Source organism: Bradysia coprophila, chromosome IV (genome assembly GCF_014529535.1).
Source record: "Bradysia coprophila strain Holo2 chromosome IV, BU_Bcop_v1, whole genome shotgun sequence".
NCBI lineage: Eukaryota > Metazoa > Arthropoda > Insecta > Diptera > Sciaridae > Bradysia > Bradysia coprophila.
The window spans coordinates 7,195,394-7,220,887 of NC_050738.1; the positions used below are offsets into that span (position 1 = coordinate 7,195,394).

General features: G+C 34.6%; 1 protein-coding gene and 2 long non-coding RNA genes across 3 annotated transcripts in view; 1 reads left to right on the forward strand and 2 right to left on the reverse strand.

The window, feature by feature from the left end:
• LOC119086020 overlaps positions 1–25,494 on the forward strand; it is a 100,909-nt gene that overhangs the window by 57,381 nt on the left and 18,034 nt on the right. The window lies entirely within an intron of this gene.
• On the reverse strand, positions 1,518–15,699 carry LOC119086021. Its single transcript, XR_005089383.1, has 3 exons — positions 15,534–15,699; positions 14,975–14,976; positions 1,518–1,527 (listed from the first exon to the last, which is right to left on the reverse strand). It is a non-coding gene; the product is annotated as an uncharacterized LOC119086021 (long non-coding RNA).
• LOC119086022 lies at positions 19,380–20,145 on the reverse strand. Its single transcript, XR_005089384.1, has 2 exons — positions 20,101–20,145; positions 19,380–19,507 (listed from the first exon to the last, which is right to left on the reverse strand). It is a non-coding gene; the product is annotated as an uncharacterized LOC119086022 (long non-coding RNA).

Consider the following 25,494-nt stretch of genomic DNA (forward strand, 5'->3'; position numbering starts at 1 on the left):
CAATTTTAGTACTGATGATACGACGATTGAATAATAGGAGCATTGACACAAAAACGACTAAACATATTCATTCATTGATATCAACAAAGACGACGAAAATAAGCGTTGAGCTCTGGCTAGTCGTTATTGAGAATTGTATGTTAAAACTAGTGAAGTAGAAGATGTACCATAAAAACTGGACGATATGATAATAATCTATTACTCCCATTGTTAAGTTACGACAATAGGCTTTCCGTTTATTTAGTAGCACATTTTAATCAAACAATTTAATGCCATTTGTCGTTATCTTGAGGATTTGTGACTAATCATGGAGTTACATTTTACGATTTCCTCTGTCTTCCCGAAAACTTTCTGCAATAAAAGTGAATTTCGGGTGCCTTAAAATTGGGTACAGCTGTTTCCCAGTCATAATCATTTAATTACATTTCCATAAAACGTTCTCTGGATTGTGATGCTGTGTAATAGGTCACCCCTCTGCAGCCCATATAAAAATATATGAAGCTACAAATTGGTATAGACAAGAACAAAAAAGAAAGAAAATCATCTCAGTCAGTGTAATTTGGTTCCTTAATAGCTTTTAATAAATTAAATTCGCAAATATTCTTAAATTCATGGAAATGAAACAGAAAAATGTAAATTTTATCGAAAATATAATTTTCATAACATTACTCTATATACCGCCCTCTATACACGAAACATCTGCAGAATACTTTCACTTTTTTTTCTTTCTTGCGAGAATAAAACGAAAAAAATTACTCATCTCATTTTCATTTCGGAGGAGTTTTATGTCAGCTTTTACGATGTTTTCATACATATATGTATGATGTTCTACAAGGCTATGCATATTTGCGTGTATATATAAATAACGCAACATAAGTGACAGTGAAAGAAGGAAAATGGAGCCATTATTACCGCCTATAAAATAATATTTTGTCGTGTGTTTATATGGCATGAGCGCGTGGATAAATTATGTGTAATAAGATTTCTTTCCCGTTTTGTATGGTTACACAACTGAAAACACAATTAATGTCGTATTCATACTCTACATTTGGCAAACCGTTTATCGTTCTTGCTAGTAATTTATTAGATGAGGTAACAATTTTGTGATAAAAGCAAACTCATAGGTGGATTTTTGAGCAACCACCTTCGGCAAGTGTTTTCGAAAAAAAGTAGGACTTTTATATCCGAGCCAAAGGCAAGATGTACAACTACACTTGTCAAAAAGCAGTAGCCAACACTGTCTTACGTTCATCAAACATGGATATAGAATTGCAGGCAATAGACAAACCAACGGCAACATACCACCAGGACGAATCTATGCATGGCCTGAATGGTGCAATTATTACTTGGGTTAGAGTACTCTTTCAATCGCCAATCAAAGTCAATTCATTTCCAATTTTCATTCGTAGATGGTTGGAAGTGTGAAATACCTAAGCAACAGGGTTTATTGTCTGGCGTGCCAGACCTTTCAATAACAATTTTATTTTCATTCTACATGTGGTGTGGTACGCAGACCTTCATTTTGACCTCAACCCGGTCTCGCTAAGATCTAAGTTATGCACACCTCGTTAGGGCCCCAACAAACGCTTAAAAACATGCCACAACTAGTATTGTTCGTCTTAGTTGGTAGGGTAACGATATGAAATAGGTTTCAGACAATATAAGCTCGAAACTGGAAAAAGTATCTTCTCTTCACTGAGAGATTTCCAACAATTTCGACAATTGAGTGATTCTTTTGAAAAACAGCCTAACGAAATCGGACGCATTTTCTAATTGAGTTTTTTATATGTATATGTTCGATATATGTATTTTATATGTGAAGGCGTTGTACTTGGTTTTTCCCAACACCAATTGTAAGTTTTTCCATTCGCTCTAAACTTTGGTTTGGGAATAGTAGTGCACTACTGACCAATGGATCAAATGATAGAAATCGTTTTTGTATTAAAGAAGCCATCCTTATCATTTCTTGACCGATTGCATTGCATTGCCAAGTAAGGCATTATACTCAAAACATTGAGGTTTCGCCACCGTTTACCTGACGTTTTTGAGTGGAACCGTGGCATGTTTGTTTGAAAATCGTGCTTCTCCAATACAACACGATCAGAGATGTGCCCTTAGTAGTGTTAAATGTTGGAGACACTTTCGTTATTTGATAAATACGAGATCAACATCGTTATTGGTCACAATTTTAAGGATTTCTGCACATGTAGTTCAATTAATTAACCTTTAATAAACGGCCCGAATGACACGGTATGTTTTCATCATTTTTAATCTACTACTTCTGTTGTTTAGCACAAAATCTTGTACTTCATTAGTGGTAACAAATACATTTGACAAAAAAACGCTCACCTGACTATTGGTCGCACTTTTGTAGTGTTTGTCACTAACAGATGGTTAATCGTTTCTGCGCCCAAATATTTAATCGCAAAAAAACCACTTGCAGTTGAAGTCCTTTTATCCTATTTCACAAGAACTGATATCGGAGGAGTTGCTGCTTACAGATACGTACAAAATAATTAGTTCAAAAATGGCAGATAATTGAGAAAGGTCAAACCACTGATTGAAAAATTGGTGAATAAAAACTACAGGCGGCCGTGCGACTGTTCATACGCAAAAGTTTTATCAACCAAATATTGACACAAAAAATTTTGGATGTCCAGATTACGAATAAGATAATTTCGGGTAGTATGAGCAAAGGAGGGAAAGTCACTAACGTGGCGTCATTATATTTCTTACAAAAATCCAAAGTTTTTAATGTGTTAGGACTTGCGTCACGCTCACGGCGCCTCACAAACGCCATGATTTTTCTTTACCAAAGTTGAAATGAAGGACTTGAAATTGTGACTTCAACTTTCCAGCTGGAAACAGAAATTAATTCTTTCGGAACCGTTTCGAAAAGTTCGCACCAACTTAACCGCCATTGATTGAGCTTTTCAGCGTCTTAATAATAACATGTTTGCTTTCTAATTCCTTGTTGATTTTTATGTGGAGCGGAAATTGAATACAGTACAGTACACCAGTATTCCCTCAATTCCAAGATAAATAATAATGAACGTGTTATTACATACGATTGAAATATTTCTGTCAACTTTGTAGACAAACGTGATAGGAATAATGAAAGTCTGATTATAAATTCATACACAAATTTTCAAAGAAAATTAGCATACGTATGTATGCAGTACAGTGTACAGTGAGTGTAAACACACTCACTATATAGTGTCAACATATTGCTTGAATTATATACGGCTTTGTGGTTTCAACCACATAATTAAGGTTATTCAATTTATGGATTCATTATAAAGTCACGATTGTAACCAGAAACTATAATAAACCATTTGTAATAACTAATGCCTCTTTCACGTAAGATGGAATTATATTTAAATCCGAATATGAATGGGATTTATACCCACATCCGTTGATCGCTGGTTACGATAAATTAGTAATTATTTGTAGAGCAGACCGATTAGTTTCTGTGTACTTTGCACTTAATACACTTCAGATTGATTAAATGATTCGATTGGGATATAAATGATCAGATTGCTATAAACAGATTAAAATTCATTTTCACCGTATACCAGACTATATACGGTGGAAAATCAACATAGTTGTATTTGTTCAAGTTTAATTGAAAAATCATTCACCTGAGATCTGCAACGTGTGTCAGATCGAATTATGTAAAAGTTTGTTTGAAAGGAAGTCTGAATAATTTTCGTTGGACCTTACGAAAAGAAAGTGTCTGTTGATTTTTAAAGTAATCATTCTTCGTGATTTCAGATGTTCCAAATGTTGATGGAAATCCAATTTACGAAATGAACCTGTACCCTTTTCAACTTGTTCCAGACAAATTTATTTATTGTTCGTCTAAATGGCAAGGGAGTCTGGGTTATGATCTCGGTTATGATGCACGGCATTTGTAAAATTATTGTTTGCTGCTGCATGGTGCGCTTACAGCTGTTGAAAAGTGAAAACTAACATGTTTTCTGTTTTGGGACTAGTTTTGGGTTGAATTGTGGGACAAAAATACTTAATTTAATGAACAACAGTGGCGCTAGTTGTCCAGCAAAGTTTTTATTCAATAAAATTCTGACACTTTTGATTCGGGGTGCTCACATTCGCACCATAAAAAATTCAAACGAGCAGTTAACAAAATCGAGAACATAAATGTACACATTTTTTGCGATGCTGACCCTTCCCAAGAATTGTTGACATTGTATCTTGAAATACACACAATATCCTCATATTTATTTCTGAAATTTAAAGTAAAATTGTGAAATCTTGATGCATTGGAATTGAAGCTTCTGGTCACATTTTTAAATGGTACGGTAATGAGCAGCCAAAATTCAAATGTCAGAACCACTGTTCGCGTAGTATTGTTCTCGCATTCATTATTCTTGTGTCAATTTGATTCGGTTGTGATGTGAGAAAATTTCTGCTAAACTTTGTGCATTATTCGTGATTTTTAAGTGCGTTAAACATTGCAAATAGCCAAATATTTTTGTGAACGGCTAAAAGTGTTGAGGAAATTTCGGAAATATACGTGTGTGGAAGATACACATCAAAACATTGCTGTCGAATTTCAAACTTAAACATCCACAGCCAATGTTTTGATCGTGTTTTCCCATACAAATGATACGAAAAGTGAAATAATAAATTAACTAAGTATTTGGTCGCGGTTAATTGCTAATAATTTCTATTTTCTAATCGAAAATCTTTAAATCGAAGAATTTGACTTCGGAGGAATTTTCTGCTTTTGATGTGGTCAGAAATAATCAATTATTATTTGCTTTTCTTCATCTAAAAAGGTTTTTTTTTATCAAACTTTCGTAAGAAAGTTATCTTGTTCAAGAAGCTTTTTGAGTCTCTGTGCGCGTCAATATTTTCGAAATATTTAATAACACATGGAAATGTGCATCAGCATTTTATATGAACTGTACACTGATATCAACAGTTAGTATCTCTCACCGAAAACAAGAGCTTAGCAAATCGATGCATGCTATTCGAGTGTTCGCTTTGTGATCAATACTATGTTTCTAAGAAGTTCCTACTATCAAAAGATCAAGTCTTAAATGAGGACGTTTTTAGTGGGCAGCGAGATCCCTTTCAAGTCATCAGACTTTTCATTATCTGGGAGTTTTTAGTAATACAAAGTTCATAACAGCTGAATAATGATTTATCAAAATAGACTAGGAACAGGAACGCATTTATAGCAAGTGATATGAATGATTTTCGTGATGTTAGAGATTTTCGAACAGAATCAATCAACCGTATAGTTCTACCAAAAGCATGACAACGTTTATGAGAAAGTACTATACCGTGGTAGGTACAGCTGCACTGATAAAGTCAACTTACACCTTGGATATTTCACTATGCAGCATAAAGAAACGAAGGGACCCATTTCTAAATTATTTTTTTGATCGACCAAAATCTCATGACCGTGATCAATTCAGTCAATACACGTGTAGCGATTATAAAACACTCAGTTCAGTGTTGCTCTCAATACGTGGTAGACGATACAATGGGGCGTGAAGATTCTCGTCGCCGTTATGATATGAATTTTCAAGTCACGCAGATCTTCCCAAAAGCTTACAACCTTGACAATTCTTTCCTTACCAATTTTTACTGTTGAAGTAATTAGTTATTTGTCGCTGTTTTGGACGACTGATTAGAGGCAATTTCACGAGCTGTAGTTTGGGCAGAGCAAGGTCCACAAGCGAAAGTGCCTCAGATCAATCGTCCCAAACTGGTACACAAGTAATTTTTCATGTAAACGGCCGAAAACCAGATAAAACCAAAAAAGTTGCCCTAATTTTGGTTCCGAAACATGAAAACATAATTTACTTGGAAATTTACTTACTGACCTGGAAAGGGGCTAATTTTGACATTTAACAAAGGCAATTTTTTTTAACCAAGCGAGAATCTTGGGTGTCAAGAAGAGAGATCTTTCATTTTTTAAGTTGTTTCTCCATCTTCAACCGTTCAAAAATTATCGCATTAACACGAAATCAGCAATAATTGAATCAATATTTTCACGAAATGAAGGTAAAGCGTTCACCACATCAACAAAACCTCGATTACTAAAACGTAGGGGATTGATGAACTTAAACTCGTCTAACAACCGGCAGCTGCTTTATCTTGATTTGAAGGAAAGTTTGATAAAAAAAACCTTTTTAGATGAAGAAAAGCAAATAATAATTGATTATTTCTGACCACATCAAAAGCAGAAAATTCCTCCGAAGTCAAATTCTTCGATTTAAAGATTTTCGATTAGAAAATAGAAATTATTAGCAATTAACCGCGACCAAATACTTAGTTAATTTATTATTTCACTTTTCGTATCATTTGTATGGGAAAACACGATCAAAACATTGGCTGTGGATGTTTAAGTTTGAAATTCGACAGCAATGTTTTGATGTGTATCTTCCACACACGTATATTTCCGAAATTTCCTCAACACTTTTAGCCGTTCACAAAAATATTTGGCTATTTGCAATGTTTAACGCACTTAAAAATCACGAATAATGCACAAAGTTTAGCAGAAATTTTCTCACATCACAACCGAATCAAATTGACACAAGAATAATGAATGCGAGAACAATACTACGCGAACAGTGGTTCTGACATTTGAATTTTGGCTGCTCATTACCGTACCATTTAAAAATGTGACCAGCAGCTTCAATTCCAATGCATCAAGATTTCACAATTTTACTTTAAATTTCAGAAATAAATATGAGGATATTGTGTGTATTTCAAGATACAATGTCAACAATTCTTGGGAAGGGTCAGCATCGCAAAAAATGTGTACATTTATGTTCTCGATTTTGTTAACTGCTCGTTTGAATTTTTTATGGTGCGAATGTGAGCACCCCGAATCAAAAGTGTCAGAATTTTATTGAATAAAAACTTTGCTGGACAACTAGCGCCACTGTTATTCATTAAATTAAGTATTTTTGTCCCACAATTCAACCCAAAACTAGTCCCAAAACAGAAAACATGTTAGTTTTCACTTTTCAACGACTGTATCATAGTACATTGCCAAATAATAATATTTGACATATTTAGTCGTCTTGGTTTTTAATGAATAAAATTTCTTAGAGCAGAAAATGTGATTTCTGCAGCAATTAATTCGCGGTTCGTTTTTCAACATTTCCAATGCGCTGGCCACCTACAAAACAATTGGCTTTCCTGATATTTTGGTGTTGTGAATGTTGAATTGAAGTCTGGTAATCACAAACTTTCTCTCAACTATACAAATGACCTCTGAGAACTCTACATCTAACAGTACATTGAAAAGTTTCGTTTCATTTTCCAGTGATGAGAAACCATAGTAATACATTAGGTATACTCTACCGACAAATCCCCAGTTTCATTATACTATCATCTTTTGATAGTCAGTCATGGCTCTGGCTTCATATCTCGATATTACTTTATGTGTGAAGATGTAAACGACCAACGCAATATGGTTTTCTATCTACGGAGGATATAGCTGGTACGGACGATATATGTGTATGATTGTCGTTTATTATCTGACCTTATTTTTTTCTCTTGCTATTTTATTAAGCCTTTGGGGGATCAGCTATAAATGAAAATAATAAAAGTTTTTCTTCCTTTTTATAAAACGGTCACTTGGGTTTTTTTTGATGTGGAAAAATACAGTATCAAGTCGGTGGGCGCTTGTTCAGCACCCGATCTTGGGTATTACACGGTTATCAATATCATAAAAATATCAATATTTGTTGCTGTTCAAAGGGTTATTACATTAAAAACGTATTCGACGTTGCCAGAGAACTTTCAATTTTTATTTAAAACTAATAATCCAATTGCTCTTGCAACTGGAGCTTTGAAGCTTAAAATTTTGTTTCAATTCTTTTTACAGCAATGCACGATACACCTGCATGATATGCTATAATATTGTTATCGATATTTTCCTAGTAAATCGAGTTGTAACCCCTATTATGGATGAAAGCAAAGACTACAAAAACCAATGCATAAATATAGTCGAAGAATGGTAGTCAAAGTCCAACCTTTAAAAATCTGGACCTTTTTTTCAAACCTCTGTTAGATACATAAGTATAGCACAATTGTACCCCCGAACCGTACAATTTACATAGGACGCGTAAAGCTAGATTGTATGTACACCGTACATTGTACAACGTTTTTGTATAAAATGAATTCAACAATTGTTACTGTCGTTACATCTGTTGTCGACAACGACCTAAATAATGAGTAATGACCACTGGTTAAATCTTCCTTATAACCAATTATATGCTTAGTTAAATGACGTAATAGATTTTGTATCAAAAACTAAGAAATAGTCTGAGGAAGAGAAGTAGCTCATTTAAAAGATTGTCCACTGGACTCCAGAGATACTCTTGTTTCAAATAAAAATTAATTGTAGAAAGAGTATCACTGCCATTATAGTATTCAATTCAAATTCATAACTAATGATTCGAAAAAAAAAAAATTCTGCTGAATGGTGTCGCATACCTTACTGAACACTTTCATGTTATGCAGAAAGTAAACTGAATATAAATGATAAAGGAATTGATTTCGTGGTTTATGATATTCAAATTCCGATAAAATTCTTGACTATGAACGTCAGCAATACTTCCGTGCCACTGCAATCTACTGCCTACGCATAACTAGTTGAAATGAAAAATAATCTAAATATTTTCGAATAATTCTCATCGTCGCATCATATTTAACCATTCCGTGCATGTCTCTAAGGATTCTTCAAATTGAAATGACTTTAGTCATGCAAAGGTTTGAACATCCGTTTCACGTGTGATTAAATAACGAAAATATTCCATTTCTTTTTTTTCCCTGAACTAGCATCATAACGATGAATTTTACTCTCCCATCTGGATACGAACGCGTTCAATGCATTCTATTTTTATTGGAACAGGAATTAGTGCATTGACGACACGATACGATATATATCTGTAATCTGAAAGCATCAAATTTTATTGCGACATTGTATGGATTCTAAATCGCCCTGAATACATATTTTTTGTTAACCGAATAAAGATGAAACAAGATTTTGATTTTTTTTTCTTTTTTACACAAATATCGCCGCATTGATAAAAAATCGATTAGAATTATATTTTGCTTAGCTCAACCTGTTTCCGTGGTGTGTGTATATCGAATAGCAGATTAATTTTTTTTGTTTTCCCTTAGCCTAAATGTTTTTCTGCAATTACCGAAAAAAGCAATTTTACCATGGCTGAAGTTTCTAGATAAGACAATTACAACAAACATTGAGAAAAATAACAAACAAATTTTCTATGCCAACAACTCATTAATCATACCAACAGGTGTCGGTTGGGTGGTGGTTTTTTTTTCTAGATTTTTTTTTTGCATTTTTTCTTGCTTGACTCCGTTCACCTGAATATATTGTAGTCTTTCCGATTATATATGTGCCTAGTACTTGTAGGTGTTCCCTCACGCAACAACAACGATGCTATTAATCATATGTGAAATGCTCTTTTTCCTATGCTAAAAACAGCAATTATTTCTTGGAAAAATTTCAATTTCAATAATTGCAGGCTCTGCTAGGCAGAGTGTAGCTTAGATTTTGTTGAATTTATAATTTTATTAGCAGAGAAAAAAATCGCAAGATGTTCAACGAAATTACATGGTAGTGAAGCGAGGTAATTAACCGAGACTAAACGAATTAGACATTGAAAAGTATATGAAGTTGGTGTGTCATGTAATTGAATTCCTTTAACATGGTTACTTTGCAGATTCTTTATCTATACATTTCAAGGCTCGTTGGTTTTCCTTTTTACACGAGAAAATTTCCTTATTTTTCACTCAATTTCCTGATACCACTCCGAGATTGCAAGTAGTAAAGTTAAAATATGGGTCACCTACTTGTGTCAACAGCAGTAATGAAAACATTAATGAACATTTTATGAATCCAGGAGGTGCGGGAAAATGGCGAAAGTAGGAAAATATGCAGTTTTCTCAAAATCTTAATAATTTAGTTTCGTCTTGTCAATACCTTTCTTTTGACATATCGCACACGATTTTTGAGCGAAAACATCCAGAGTTATGCTTGAAAAACTAGTGAAAAACTGGCGAAAAAAAGACAAACAAGAACACCGTAGAAAGTAGTGACGAGACTAATCCAAAAATCTAAATTTTAGGAAAATCGGGTCTGTCGATAAGTGGGCGAGAATGCAAGCAAAACAGCCTGTTTTGCTTGTTTTGTCTGCTCTTCACTAGTTTTTTCCAGCATTTATCTGGATGTTTTGGTTCAAAAATCGTGCGTGTTATCTCAAGTGAAAGATGTTGACGAGACGAAACAAAATATTTATTTATTTATTTTTAAATCAAGTTTTTACATACAATAGTAGCTGTTGGCGATACCACAAGCAAAACTGCATATTTTCCTACTTTTCCTGTTTTCCCGCACCTCCCGAGCAGAGCTTTTATCTTCCTCCATCAGAGCTTAATATTTTATTAAATTATTTTGTTCGGAAATGTGGGCGATTTAATTCTCCGAACATTATTATTATTATAGGTACACAATATTTACAATATTTACAATAAAGACCAACTAAATTAGTTACTGATAGTCATTAAAGACAAGCAATACCGATATTATCGTCATATTACACTTCTTAGCCCGATTATTTATTCATATATAAACGCACACGATTTTGATTACAAAGGTTAAGCTGTGTTTACGAGCTCTGCTGTAATTTTGTTTTATGTTTCTATTTCATTTTAGGTTTTCATTAAAGTTTTATTTGAGTTAATATTAATTTTCCCATAGAGCATATTTGTCTTAATTTATTATTGTATTTGTGTGCGTACATGTTGGTTTATTTAGTATAACTTTGTTAGGGTAGCTGTTCATTTCATTTTTATGTTCAAATTGCTTCACTCTCAGTCGCTGTGAAGCGTACACGAGGGGGAAATTACGCAAGGAAATCTTGTCCCACCTACTCCCCTTGGTGACTATTGATGTCTATTAGTGGCTATTGGCGTCTGTTGGTAACTATTGAAGGTTATTGGCAACTATTGGTAGCTATTGAAGGCCATTGATGTCTGTTGACTTGTATTGATGTCACCTGACCCAATATTTTCCCTCGTAGTTCTCCCCTCCAAACAGTCACCAATAGATGCCAATAGTCCCCAATAGATTTTAATAGCCACCAAAAGCCGCCAATAGATACAAATAGACGTCAATAAACACCAATACACCAATAGACACCAATAGTTCCAAATATAAGGAAATAGTACGCCAATACATGCCATGGACCAGTCTAAAATATAGCATGTCTATTGGCGTCATTTGTAGTTATTGGCCCAATTGGTGGCTATTTGTGTCTATTGGCATAAATATCTCATGTCCCAGTATTTGCTCGCGTAGTTTCCCCCTCGACCGTACATGATCTTGTACATAAAATCATGGATAAGACAGCAAGACCGATTGTTATATACCAAGAATGTACTCAAGATTGTTCCCTATGATGAATTTATTTTGTAGAGCTCTACAAAACGTACTGGGCCATAAATTTAAATTCGAATTCAATTAAAAACGTCGATACGCACAAGCAAAGAGTGTGTTGTATATAACATCGAATGCATATACTACCGGTTATTTATCCATTTACAAAAAGCATAACTCATCGGTTATTGTTCATCAAGGGAAAATTTGGAAGAAAACTCTTCAATTCACTGTAGTCGTTATAAATCGTCCTGAACGACGTTTCTATGTAGTAAAAATATTTTACGACTTTCATTTTGTTGAAGTCCTGGCCCACTTCAAAAACAAACAAATTGTTCAGTTTCATTACGTAATTTCCTTGTGAAATCACCAAGTTTTTAACGACGTCTACACTTGTTTAGAGTAGAAAACACTGTTGTCATGTTCACGAGTGGATAATGAGATCTTGTTTACCGTACTTTGTAGAATCGTAATAACATTTACGAGATATTCTCATCATAAATCAGAAAGGCCTCTAAAAATAGCTACGTCCTGCAGATATGCATTCCTTCTGGCGATAATTATCACGTTCCTTTATAGCGTTATCTTATTTTCAGCCGGTGAACATTAATATGACACTGAGCATTAAGTTTTTAAGTGCATCAACAGCAACATTGTGTTTGTGCTGTCGACTGTTGTTTTTATCTTTATGCCAGTTTACATTCGGTTGGCTGCAGCTAGTGCTGGCTGAAAAATTTTAACAGCTGAAACTCTTGGGCAAAGAGGATAGATATTTTTATAATAATTTATTTTTAGTTTGTTTGCTTTTCACATAAATAACATAAAATGATGGCAAGTGAATGGAGTTAAAATAGTGGAAAATTGCTGTTCAAAGAATCGTTTAATGTGCTTCGAAAGCAGCAGTGTAACAGAGCTTCAATATCGATTGTTTATTGCTCAATCAATGGAAAAGCAATTATAAAGTTAGCAATAGTAAATATAGAAATTGATTACGATTTAACAGATGCTCAAAGACCACTTCATACTTCATTTGATTTGATTGAGAGCTAGGGTACCCTAATTGAGATTTCAACATTTTCAACGGCATTTTCAACACTCGCAATTCTTAAAAGAAAAATATGTTCTGTGTAGGTTTTTCGGAATATCGAATAGAAACGTTTCTTCGACAGCGTATCATTTTTAAGAAATGTCAAACTTTCGTTGGCTTTTTTGAGAAAAACGTTGCATACAACTCGGAGATAAATGCTTTTTTAGGCACATGATGTGTATTACACTCGGCCTACGGCTCATCAAGTGCCTAAAAAACATTTGTGCAACTCTGCATCATAATGGTAGAATTTGAAAACTTTAGATGCATATCGTTGATCGTCTTATGAATCCCGGCATAAATAACCAATATCACTCAATGGTGGCTTAAATTACTATTTATAAAAGCTTTTAATGGTCAGAAATAAAACGAGTGAGATATCCTGCTTATTAAACTGGCAGTCGAAAACTCGAATTCAATGAACCGATCGGTTCACCTTAACTTTCATTTAGTGTTTTCGTTACGAGGCGAGTTTACTTCAAAAACATTTACATGAAATCTTATCACGAAAAAGACAGTAAAACAGACTTAAACTTACATACGCATATTCATGACCATCCAGTGTAACGTGATTCGCTTCAACAAAATGTTAATTTCTGCTGTAATACAGACCAAACCAATAGAACATGTAATTTGTTCACGTTTCCGCCACTTGTCAGCAAATCTTGGCGCTTTTGTAGTTTTCAGTATAAAACTTCACGAAACGACCGTATTCAGCTATGAAAAGGAAGGTGTCACTCTTGTAGTTTTCAGTATAAACTAGTACTGCATTGCTCTGGTCTCTGGTATTCTATCCGGGGCAATGACCAATATTTCTCTATTCACAAAGTGATGTAACGTTTTAATTCAAATGATACATTCGTTACGAAGTGGGTTTTCTTTAAATTTCAAAAGAAGCACTTCTGTGACCGAAAAGACAATAAAACAAGCTTGAATGCTCTTACAACATACGTATGTATATTTACGACCATCCAGTGTAACGTTTTTCACAGCACAATAGTGTTAATTTCAAAATTCAAACCCAAGACCCGATAGCAATATGCAAAATTGTATATCGATAAAGAAAAAGTTTTTCCCCAGAGAAATTTCGTTATTGTTATAAGTTTCAATCTGCGGTTGTTTTGTGCTGGTTTTTATATTTACCCGTTCTACAGTCCGACACTGACGATAAGCTTTAAAACTTTAATATGTTGGCTTTCTAGCACATAGCTATCGGTTATTGAGGTAGTTCCTGCTAAGAGTGTTTATACCCAATTTTATGCTCGTTCACCGAAATCCGCATATAAGTACTCAACGTCCTGTTGTGAATCATATTGCGATAAAACATTCAATGTTTAACATTGAACGTATACAATAGGCATTCAGATAGATATCGGCGAAATAGAACATTTCATTTCAAAGGAAATTCTCGGTTATTTCGGATAAGATTTATGAGTTTTGTGCGGTTTATTTGACCTGCACATAATGACAAAATATTCGTGCTGTATTTACAGAGAGCCAATGTAAGCAGTGAGATGCGGGAATGGACCAAGAAAACCGCCTTTTCGACAGTTATTTTAATATTTTCCTAATTTATTATAATTACTTCGAATTGAAGTGTATTGGTGAATTTCCAGTGCACTGTGGAACTGAACGTGAAAGGTATTTTCTTTGTATGTGGTATCTCTTGGTCACGGGTGTACCACTTTACCATAAAAATTGTCGTAAAATACCATCGATTTAGGCAATTGCCGAAGACAATTAAAAGTTACTATAACAGAAAATCGTTGTTGCCGAAAACTATAACATTCAGAAAATTAAAAAACGATTCGATGTTTTTGAACGACATTCAACAGGGCTGGTACAAAAATCAAAAATGTTCTAAGCAGCGACAATAAAAATTGTTCTAAGTTACACCCCTGTGCTCTTGGTACTTGTATCTCTTTCATCAAAAAGACTGTGTAGTATTTAAAGACTACTCTTTTACCAGAGTCTAATATATTTGAATGTCTTCGCTGACCTAATTAAAACAAGCTAAGCACTTCCCGGTAACATACGAAGGAAATACCGTTCACGTTGAGTCCCACTAGAGATCTACCAGTACACTTCAAACAAACTGAAGAAATTCTAACAAATGACGAAAATATTAAAATGATGGTCGAAAAGGTGATTTTCTTGGTCCATTCCCGCAGCTCACTGTGCTGAAAAAGGGGTTCCGATACGAGTCGATATAAAGTCTAATGGAATTTCGTTAATGTCGATGTCGGTATTGACGATAAAATAATGAAAATGTAAAATTGGTTTTTGATTGATTTTCGAGAGAACGGGGCTTTCAACGCAAAATGTTGACGCAATTTAAATGTCTTCTGGGGAATGTAATCATTTATCTTTCGAGATGACAAAGCAATAAAATGCCTCATTTAACCCTAAATGACATTTTGTATATAGAAAACTTCTTGTCATTGTCGATAACGATGTGATGAAATTGTATAATGTGAAACGAAGTTTAACATTAAGGTGATTCGCTTCTGTGCTATGGCATTGATACTTTTTTGTTGGCCGTGCGTCTAGGTAACGATGCATTAAATTTCAGTTTTTTTCGTCTTTCCTTTAACAAAAGAGATTTTGAGACTTTTATCGACTGTAGATACTAACTTTTTATGGACATAATCATTCACAATATTCAGCAAAGACGTACCATTACCCATCATTCTGTACCTATTGATTTACTTAAGCAGAAAGGTATTCAGTATAAATTCATCTCTTTGTATGTCTCATAAATATATTATGTCGATAGCCTGCCAACCGAAGTACATAAAAACTTAACGTAAAAATCTCCAATTGCTCTCAATCCAACGAGATACCGTTGAATTCAAGGAGAAACCAGTATTATGTTCACCATGGTCTTAGCCTTTTGTTGGATTTAACGAGGACAGAATTTGCAGATGAATCAAGTGACTTGACATGGCTCAAAAGAGAATTGTTTACGTGGCAAAGAAACCTACCAACTACTACAGTCGGAGAAATATAGATTTCGGGTTTTTTAGAGATGTCATCATTTCTCTAATTCTCTCAATTACCATTTCAAATAACATGCGAAATGAGAGAATACAGAAAAACGATGATGTCTCTTAAAATCCCGAAATCTATCTTTTTCCGACTGTAAAAGGAAATGGTTTAATTTAACCGCAGGGCCCATTTTCTATAAAAGTATTTCTTACGTTGTTTGATTTATTAAAATGGGCGACCTGGCAAACCCTTTCCTAAAAAATCGCCGAAGTAAACATTCTTGAGTATGCCGATGCAATAGGTTCTTTTCCCCTGGATGATCAGAGAACAATTTCCTTTAAAATATACGGTGGTTTACAACGTGTAACGAAAAACTTAACTCGGACGAAAAATGAAAAGTCACATATTAATTGACCTTGGCCTCGCTTCAGATCAAAAGATTTCACGCGACAGCTCGACTTTTCAGTCCTTGTAACTATCTATTTCCTGAATACTGTACTACGGTCTCGATTTCTGTAACATAATTACAATTAACTGATGACCTTACACTAGCCAGGGAAATTGTAACTTATTGATTCCGATTATAACCAACGAAGGAACAGTGAACGGTTAAGTGACGTTTACAATCAACCGGATCAAATGCAATGTTCTCCACATACATCATTTATATTGCATTCGATGTATTCACTTGAATAGTATACATATGCGGCCGTATATTTGATGAGGGAACATAATATTACCACATGAGTAAATAGACATAGGTGTGTTTTGCTAAACCAACTATTAACAATATAGTGATGGACGGTAGAATGACGATATAACTGGGCGAGTTATATCAATTTTACATGTCGCTTTCAGTTTACATTTTCTGGTCAGAGCATAAAAACACGATCTTTTTAATTTGACAAAGGTGCAATTACCTTTGATAAATTAGCTTGACTATTTTCCATGTAGATACCTAAACAATACGGTTGAAGGGCGGGAGGTTAAAGCTGTCTTGAATGCTCGTCTCAAGAATTTATTGCGCGACTACGACCTAGTAAATGTAATAGTTGTCTGAGTCATTTGAAACGGTAATGCTGTAAATTTTGTCGTTGATGGATTCGTTTTTTTTTTCTACTTCCATACGCCTCCAACGTAACAGACGAAAAGGGTTTCTTAGATTTATCTCATTTACCGATGCAATATACAAAGCATATAATTACCGTTACGTTTTGTTCGTCCCACATTCTAATCCACCCTCTAACAATACATTTGATGTCATTATGTTACCGGTTAAAGGTTAACTACTATCTTATGTTGCTCTGAAATGTACGCACGATGATGATGAAGCTGCATTATTAGGACATCAACAGTTAAGTTTCTGGTTTATGTTCGAAACTTTTATTGTCGCTTTTATGTGCTTAAGGTTGCTTCGTAAGATTGGCGGCGTCTAGAGTCCCCGTCGTCATATTATTGTTTTACTTGGTAAATATATTTTCATTGAGTAAATGTTCACGTAAATTACTAAGGTAAATTCAGATGGTATACGCGACAACTGTAGTATTTATGAGTTACTCAAAATTGTAGTCCAGGGCCGTAGCTACATGGGGGCTCATGTGTGCTGAGCTCACCTTGAAAACGTCAGCAAACCGTGTTTTACAGGTTTTTCTTTAATTTATACAAAAACAATTTTTCTGCTTTGAGCACACTCTGAAATTCATGTCTGACTACGTCACTGTAATAGTATCAGTTTCTTCTTTGAATAATCGTTTCAAGGGCAAGGACAAAACATTTTTATTTTACGAATTTATGTATTCCCACCTGAGTGACGATAGGCAATCATGGAAACGATTAATTCGGTTGATGATGGTCGTGATTGACTACAACATTCCCACTTTTTCTTCGTTTAATTATTTTAAGTACTTTTCGTAGAAGTTCATTACCAAAAATATAACACTTTGTACAGGTATACCACAGTATAAACACCTACCGTCTAGCGAAGTGATTCGTTTAGTGATTAATGTATGTGTGAAAGACACAACGACACTCTTTCTAACGAAAAAAATCGATACGATTTCTAGTTGAAGCAACACGGTCTCTAATGGTTCGTCAAAATTGATGTACATTGAAAGTCCTAAAACACCATTAAAAGTCCGAAAAGTTCGATATATCTTTCACATAAATGTCTGGCTAAATTTGTGTATGCGTAACTTATCGCCGAAGCCAATGAATATATATTTCTGTATTAATCGACAGTTTTCGACGTATAAATTTGGTATATGTTTGCCTTTAATGGTAAATCACATGAAAAATCCTAAATAAACAAATTGACGCGTGTATTTCTTACAGCTATGAAAAATCTTTTTCCAATAATTTATTTTTGCTTCACGGGTGTTTGGTTTATGGATGTGTCTGTAACAGTTTAGTCATTCTTTGTTTTCTGCTGATGGGTGAAGGTATAAATTTCTATGCATAGAGGTCATCAGCTAAGCATATATAAAAGCGCTAAAGGGTGGTTCGACACAGATTTATTCAAAATTTAAGTAAAATTTTCGATTTTTTTTTTATTTCAAAGTTACAACCAGCATTTATGGGTTCATAAATAAAACATATTTCCCGGAAATAGCAAAACCAACACCAAATATCGTTCACTTGCTTTGTGATGCTGAAAGTAAAGTGTTTGAATATTACAATCGAGAACAGAAAAAATTTGCATCGATATGTCGTTCAATTCTGACTTTCATTAAAACTTTTCAGTTCACTGGCAAAATGCCATCGCACACAAAAAAGCCATATCCTGCTTACATAGACAGAATTTCTTGTGCAAAGAAGTTGTAATAAGTTTTTTGACATAATAATTTTAATAAACTACACCTGACGCTAAATCCGCTTCAGCATTCATCGCAACGAACCGTTTTCGTTTGAAAACACAAAAGCTCTTCAACTTTTTTTTTCGTTTTATAACGTAAAGTGTGGATTAGTGGAAGTAACAGCGAACAAAAAATTGAGAACAACATCAATCCAGATATTTATCTGAAAAGCGACATAATTGGACAATTTTAACGTTAGTTACGCTCCAGCTTTATCTGGAAAACTACGACAACTAGAAGTTGTTACACAATAAGTCTTTTGAACTTCTCTTGATTGTCGTTTTGTATAATTCATGTTTTCCGAGATATTCCAGAAATAAACTCGAATTTACCACAACTAACGTTATATACAGTATTATCCATTATAATCGTCATTATGTTGAACTGCTGAAAGTCGAGTCTTTATTCGGTGAAAAAAATATGAAAAAAACATATAATTGGTTTGTTAGGTGGGTGAGCAGCTTTCTGTGCTACTTAAAAGAAAACTTATACAAAGAAAGGTTATGCACCAGAATATTTCTCAACGAAATTAATTCAATAATATACTTATTAACACAGGGTTGTAGCGGGTTGGTTGGTATACACATTTCATTATATCACTTGGGAACTCGCTTGGAAACTGCTGCGTTGTTGAATGAAAGCGTTACAGTTTCTCTAATATTTCTAACAATTAGAAACGTAAATTTCAGCTATACAATGTTACTATCAAATCAAATAAGGTAAAACGACGCCGAAGCTTATGTTTATTTTAGAAATTTAACTGACTTTCATTACCATCCACCAAACCTGACAAACCTGAGGTACATTTTCAAGTAAAATAAATTCCTCCATGTCATACATTTCCTAACTGCTATACAAGTCTTTGATTATCTTGAAAAATAGTTTTGAAAAAAGAAAAAAAAAATATCTGGAAAATGAAGGACAATTTAGGAAAATGGAAAATATGAGGAAAAGTTTTCCCAAAAATAGTCCCTAATACATCAACGCTAAAAATCTATTTTCGCAATTCAATGACGGAAATGAACTCTTTCTTGTCCCTTTCTAATCTTATATGAGGCTCGATTATTTCATTCAAGATTAGCGTGTGAAAAAAATGTCCTTACTTCACTGCGTGCGAAAAAAAGACTTTTTCTTCCTGTAGTACCAAAACCGCAAAACCGTCACATTCACTCACCAAATTTAGTACCGAAAGAGCAACATTCTCCGACACTTTTTTCTCTCAATTTTCATTCCCGCTTATGTCATTTTCGATCCTATCTTTATTCTTTCCCAGATGTGTCAAGTTGTTGTATGCACAATGCACACACATATAATTTTTTTAGACTTTTGTGACTGTTCAATTCGTACGGATTGTTTACATGCTTTTTGGCAATTATTTACATTAAATCAACTACATTTTGACGTATGTACCTTTAATGTCGCCTATTATGTCGTCTATAATGTCCCCTTTTAATGTACTTTTAAAATATGGCAGCAAAAACGTCTGACGCAAAACAGTGTGTGTTCAGTTGGATTTTGTTGTTATGTTTTGTTCGGAATGTGACTTTGGTACTCCAGGAAGAAAAATAGTATACATACCACGGATCAAAAAGGTATGTTTTAGACCACGGTGGTGAAAACGGCCTTGGTCTCCGCTCCGCTTCGCGTCGCTCCATCCCTGGACGTTTTCACCACCTGGGTCTAAAACACACCTTTTTGATCCTTGGTATGTAACATACTATTTTTCGCACGCTACATCCATCATTCAATCATTCACACATGTGCCTACTTGATCACAAATCAAATTTTTGTTCAGCAAGAACCTGTTGTGTTGTATACTGTAATCGATTTTATATAGTATTTTGATGAAAATTTTAGTATTTATGTTTTGCATAGAAATTGCGAAAAACGTTGTATCTACCACGGTAGGTATGCCGGTATTTTTTCGCAACACAACTTCTTGTCGACCTCGGCTTCGCCTCGGGTCGACATCTCGAGCGAAAAAATACCTTCATACCTACCTTGGTAGGTAAAAAACAATTATGCAATTTATAGGCATATTAGCAAGTTATGCCGCCTGTGTGTAATGTCTTATGGACATATTTTATCGCACTAATGCGATAAAGGATTTTCAAGAGCATTTATCGCACTAGTGCGAAAAAATCCACGTGGCAGCGACGTTACGATTCGATATTCGATATTCGAATCTTTTTCATTGCATCAAACGTTGTGCAACACGAATCGTGTGTTGGTATATTATAGCACGAGATGTCAGATTTCCAAGCCGAGGCGAAGTTATTATGCTCCGATTATGCATTTTGATTTATAATATCGTAGGCCCCAATGGACGCGTCCAAAGTACAATCCTGCACCCGAGCATGTTCAATTAAAGATTTGTCAAATTATGGCATTTTCGCATTGTGCATTCTTTTGTGATGTTGGTGCCGGTGGGTAGATTTTAAAATACGCTTCATACGCAAACCGAGATAACAAGAACACTCTCGGTTAATTCTTCTGCAGAAAGTTTAATTTCAGTTTTTGCATTTCAAGCTTGTTATTGCACTAGGAAAACTTTTGAAATTTCTCTAGTTTTCTATCAATTCTTTTCGCTACCTTTGTAATGATTTTTCTTTATGGTGAACCTTAACGAGATAAAATTTCGCAGCGCACACCGGTAACCATTAAGAGTGTGAGCTTATTTATAGTCATAAATTTCATTTAAATTTCCTTGAATCTAGGTGTATATTGTATAGAGGTGAGCTCACTTCATTTAGCTGCAGGTTATTACAGAAAATTATGTTTTAAGCACTTCGTACTGAGTAAAATTTCACGTTAAAACCAAAAGTTGCTAATGTAAATGCATAAATGTGGGAAAATCTCATTGTCTGATATATATTTTCGTTGGGAAATTTGAGAATAGTTTGGATTGTACACGGCCAAGCCATCCACCAACGGAGTACGATAATGTACATTCATCATCATGCTACTACTATCTTCGGCTTTGTATGAAGAACAAATTTGTAAAGGATTAATTCTAGCTATTACGATGTATTTATTCTGCATATTTGGACGTGTTCTGTTGAACAAATACTTGGATGAGTCCAACACGAAAGTTTTCTAATTATACGTACAGTTAAGCCGAATTCTGACATTAAACAGATTTTTGAACAGAGGAGCTTATTGTATGAGTTTGATGAACATTGTTAAAAGGTACGAAATAACAAAGTCAGTGTCGTACGTAGGGCCAGGCCCGAACTGGCCCCATGGTCATTCAAGCGATGGCCGAAAAGCTTTTTGTTTTTTTTTTTATGTATCAAAAACAATGAAGGGCTTTTTACCAATTTTCACCGAATGGCTTTTTCGAATCGTTTCTGCCCAGGGTAGGAAATAGTTTTGGCGTACTTACGGAAGTATTCGGTCCCCGAAATCGACCAAGTGATTGTTAACTTAGTATTTCAACGCGAATATTTCAAAGTGATTTGTTCAAACTGTCTTTGATCAGACTCCCCGACTGTGAAATAATAAACGAGCAAAAATGTATTTGGATTGAACACAGGTTACAAGAACCTATTACTGTGTCTACAGTTTTTTTTAGCACATCATCACATTTTTTACGATCAGAAGCTTTATCGACAGCAACAAATAACACCCAGTTGAAACATCGACTCCAACCACCACAAAAAAGTTTAAGAAAACAAAAATCTGAACTGGCGATGTAGCTTTTCTCGTTTATTTGTAAATGTCACCTACGACCATATAACACACCTGTATACCTAGATCGTTCATGTTATACCTTTATTCCATGTAGCTACCTTATACAGTGTATGGAGCGTGATAAAACGAATTTTTTTGTTCTCTCTAAATGTCCAGTCCATTACGGTACGACTTCAAGGAGCTTCGATAAGTGTTGTTCAATTTATGTGTTCAATTCGAAACTGAATCTATTCTGGGCAGTTTGAATTTTTTATTTTTTATTTACATCGTACATCAGCAAACATTTCTACCGTAAAAATTTATTATTGTACACGATCTGCATGTCTCGATAAAATATTATTTTACGGTGGATGGTGTAATAAATGTATGGTGCGATCAGAGTTCGTCGACACACGATTTTTATTGATTGTCGGAAAAGTACTGCGAAAGACAGAAAGACTCTCAACCTCCTCAACCCTTAAAAAGGAATGAAATTAAATCATCGTCTCATAATGCGGAACCTACATTTATCCTTTTAATAATACAAAATTTTCAAACTTTTCCCTATATCAAAGAGACGCTATTGAATGTTATTCCACGTGGGAACGTCAGTCTATTTTATTAAAAATTTAATATTCCTGTAACATCTTGCTAGCTTCTTCACTTACCCCAAAAAAAAAGATCTTTTAACAATCATCCGAACATTTTCGTAAGTGTCTACTGTGTGTGTATATATCGTCAAATCCCGCTCCTTCGTAAGCAATTCGGTCGAAATGACATGTAATTCATCATAATATCCATGTTGGTTTATATCGCATCAAGACAAAAAAGAAATTGCTACCAAAAACAAACAAATATTTGTTATTGATATTCCCACATGTCTATTCAATACATGGATATAATACGTCATGAATATGTAATGCCCCCCAAAAAGAAAATCCTCTATAAATCAGAAATTTGGTTTGCCCTTATCAATTTCCACTTTACTTCAATTCATCAAAATCGACCAGTTCCATTTTTTTCCCTTTTTTTCGCATTTCAGGCTAACTCAATTTGAATCTATACATATATCGATGGATGTGGACGTAACGTGTGTATTACCTTAATTTAAGACGTACGAAAAATTTACATAATAATCGTGCAATCGTTCATTTTATGTATCCATACATGCGCTATGGCCTCGGCTTTGCCGGCTTAGGTAAAATTCACTCTCAACAAATTAAGTCAATTATTTTCGTATTAATCAACCATTGCTGAAAGTCTAATTACAACTTACTAATTTATAATCACCCGGCTGTTGGATTTTGATGATAATATTATTTCCCATTTCGATAGAGTTATAAAGTCGTAAATAATACATAATGAAGGAGATAACCATCGGTCTTGATTGTACAACAGAATGTATAACGGATACACGTTCTATGGAATTAATAAATCAACGAATCAAGGTTGGATAGACAAGGTTTAGAAAGAGGCATTTGTCGACAACGACGACAAAAATTGACAATGTGAGTTCTCTTATACAACAAAATTATTAATTCGAATGAAGTAGATTAGCACCTGCGCCAATGACGCCATAATACCGTGTCTTCATGATACTATCCAGTTGTATCGACAACGGTACAACGACAAACAGAATTCACATGTATGAAAACTAACGAAGTACAAGATTCTGTATCCGCCTGTTCGTTCGCACTCCGACTTAAACAAAATGCGTTAGATTTTGATAATTTTGTGGATTTTTAGAAGAAAAGGGTCGGAAAATTGTCGTTTAGAGGGTGTGTCAAGGTTTTCCGCATATCTCTGCAGCATTATGTCAAAAAATTACCTGCCACAGATAATGTATGGAAAATACATTATCTGGAGACGCACATTACCTGTGACCACTGTTCAATTTTCTGTAAGTATACTCCGTCGTACAACGAACGCCTCTATCTCGAGGAAATGTTTTCTGAATTTTTATATTTGAAATGTAATGAAGACCGTAATGCGGTGGTATTGTTTTCGGTTCCTCAACGAAATGGTGGACAGCCGCCATATTAACTTTTAGTAAAATTGAAATATCTGGTTCTGTCAACAGAGAAGTGTTGGGCTGCAGTGTTTCAGTGTAGTTTCAAGATTATATGACTTTAATGTGTAGGCATCCTGTACGTTGTATTTACATTGTCTGCGATGAGAATGTAAACGAAATTTACATGTTAGGTTTTTCGATGATTTACATGCTATGCGCGATCATTTACATGCTCGGTCGGAAATTTTTCGATGATTTTGTTTATGTTTTCACTTCTCACAGATCACGATATAAATTGGAATTTACACAGGCAAAACTATTTTTTGGTACACGTGCCATCGATACAATTAAGAAAACACTAAAATCACCACTGAATTTACAATTTGAAACAACAAAATCAAAAAAATTTCACTGAAACTGTGAATGACAACAATAAAGAAGTCAAATAAATATCGCCGAAATGGCAGGCACGACCGATGCCTACTAAATGAAAATGAAATTTTAGTGCAAAATGTTTAGAAGTGGAAAGCTTCCGAAATGCTTCTTTTATGCAAAATTGTTTCGTAGTTTTCATCTTAGACAATGTAAATGCAACGCACAGGACGCCTACACATTAAAGAACAGTACAGAAGAGCCTATGTGAATGAGTAATACATGTGTGCGAAATTAGGCGGTTCGCCTTCGGCTCACACGCCACAAACATCGCACACATGTATTACTCATTTACATAGGCTCTGCTGTAATCTACTATTAATAGACAACAAGTTTTATTGACGGACAGGGCTGAGTTGAGTGATGTGTTTTCCAACAAAATGATCCGGATTCGATTCCCGTGTTATATACAATAACAATTCCAAATGGAATTTTTCTAGCGATTATATCGCCTTAGCAATGTCCTAAAGTTCACTCAAGCTTTCATAATTTGGGTTCGTGTATTGCATTATGTCGCTGCAACGATGTACACACTGAATGAATTCTACTTGACGCATAAGCCACATACGATGAATTTGTCTGGCCTACATTTCGGATAGATACCAATAAAGCACCCAACGTTTCTCATAGAAAATCTGCATACTTCGAGACGTAGATAGGACAAATGTGGTCAAACATTGTGGGCATTATTCGTACGGGTTCCTTCTTATGTTCACAATGGTTAAGCCTTTGCATTCATTTGTATGATGCAAAGCACTTGATTTATTATCACTCTTTGGTGTGGAAATTCTGAAAATGTTCCTTGATTGAAAGCCTTTCAAGTCGAAATACCAAATTCAACTGATCTCTACTAACAAGAAATCGAATTTTATGAAGTTATCCATAAAATTGACTTGGATGAAAGACTAATTTTCGTCACACAATTTCAGTACCAGTCCCTTGATGACAGAATGAGATTACTGTATCGAGTTGGCAATTTGTGCAAAATTTTCTCAAT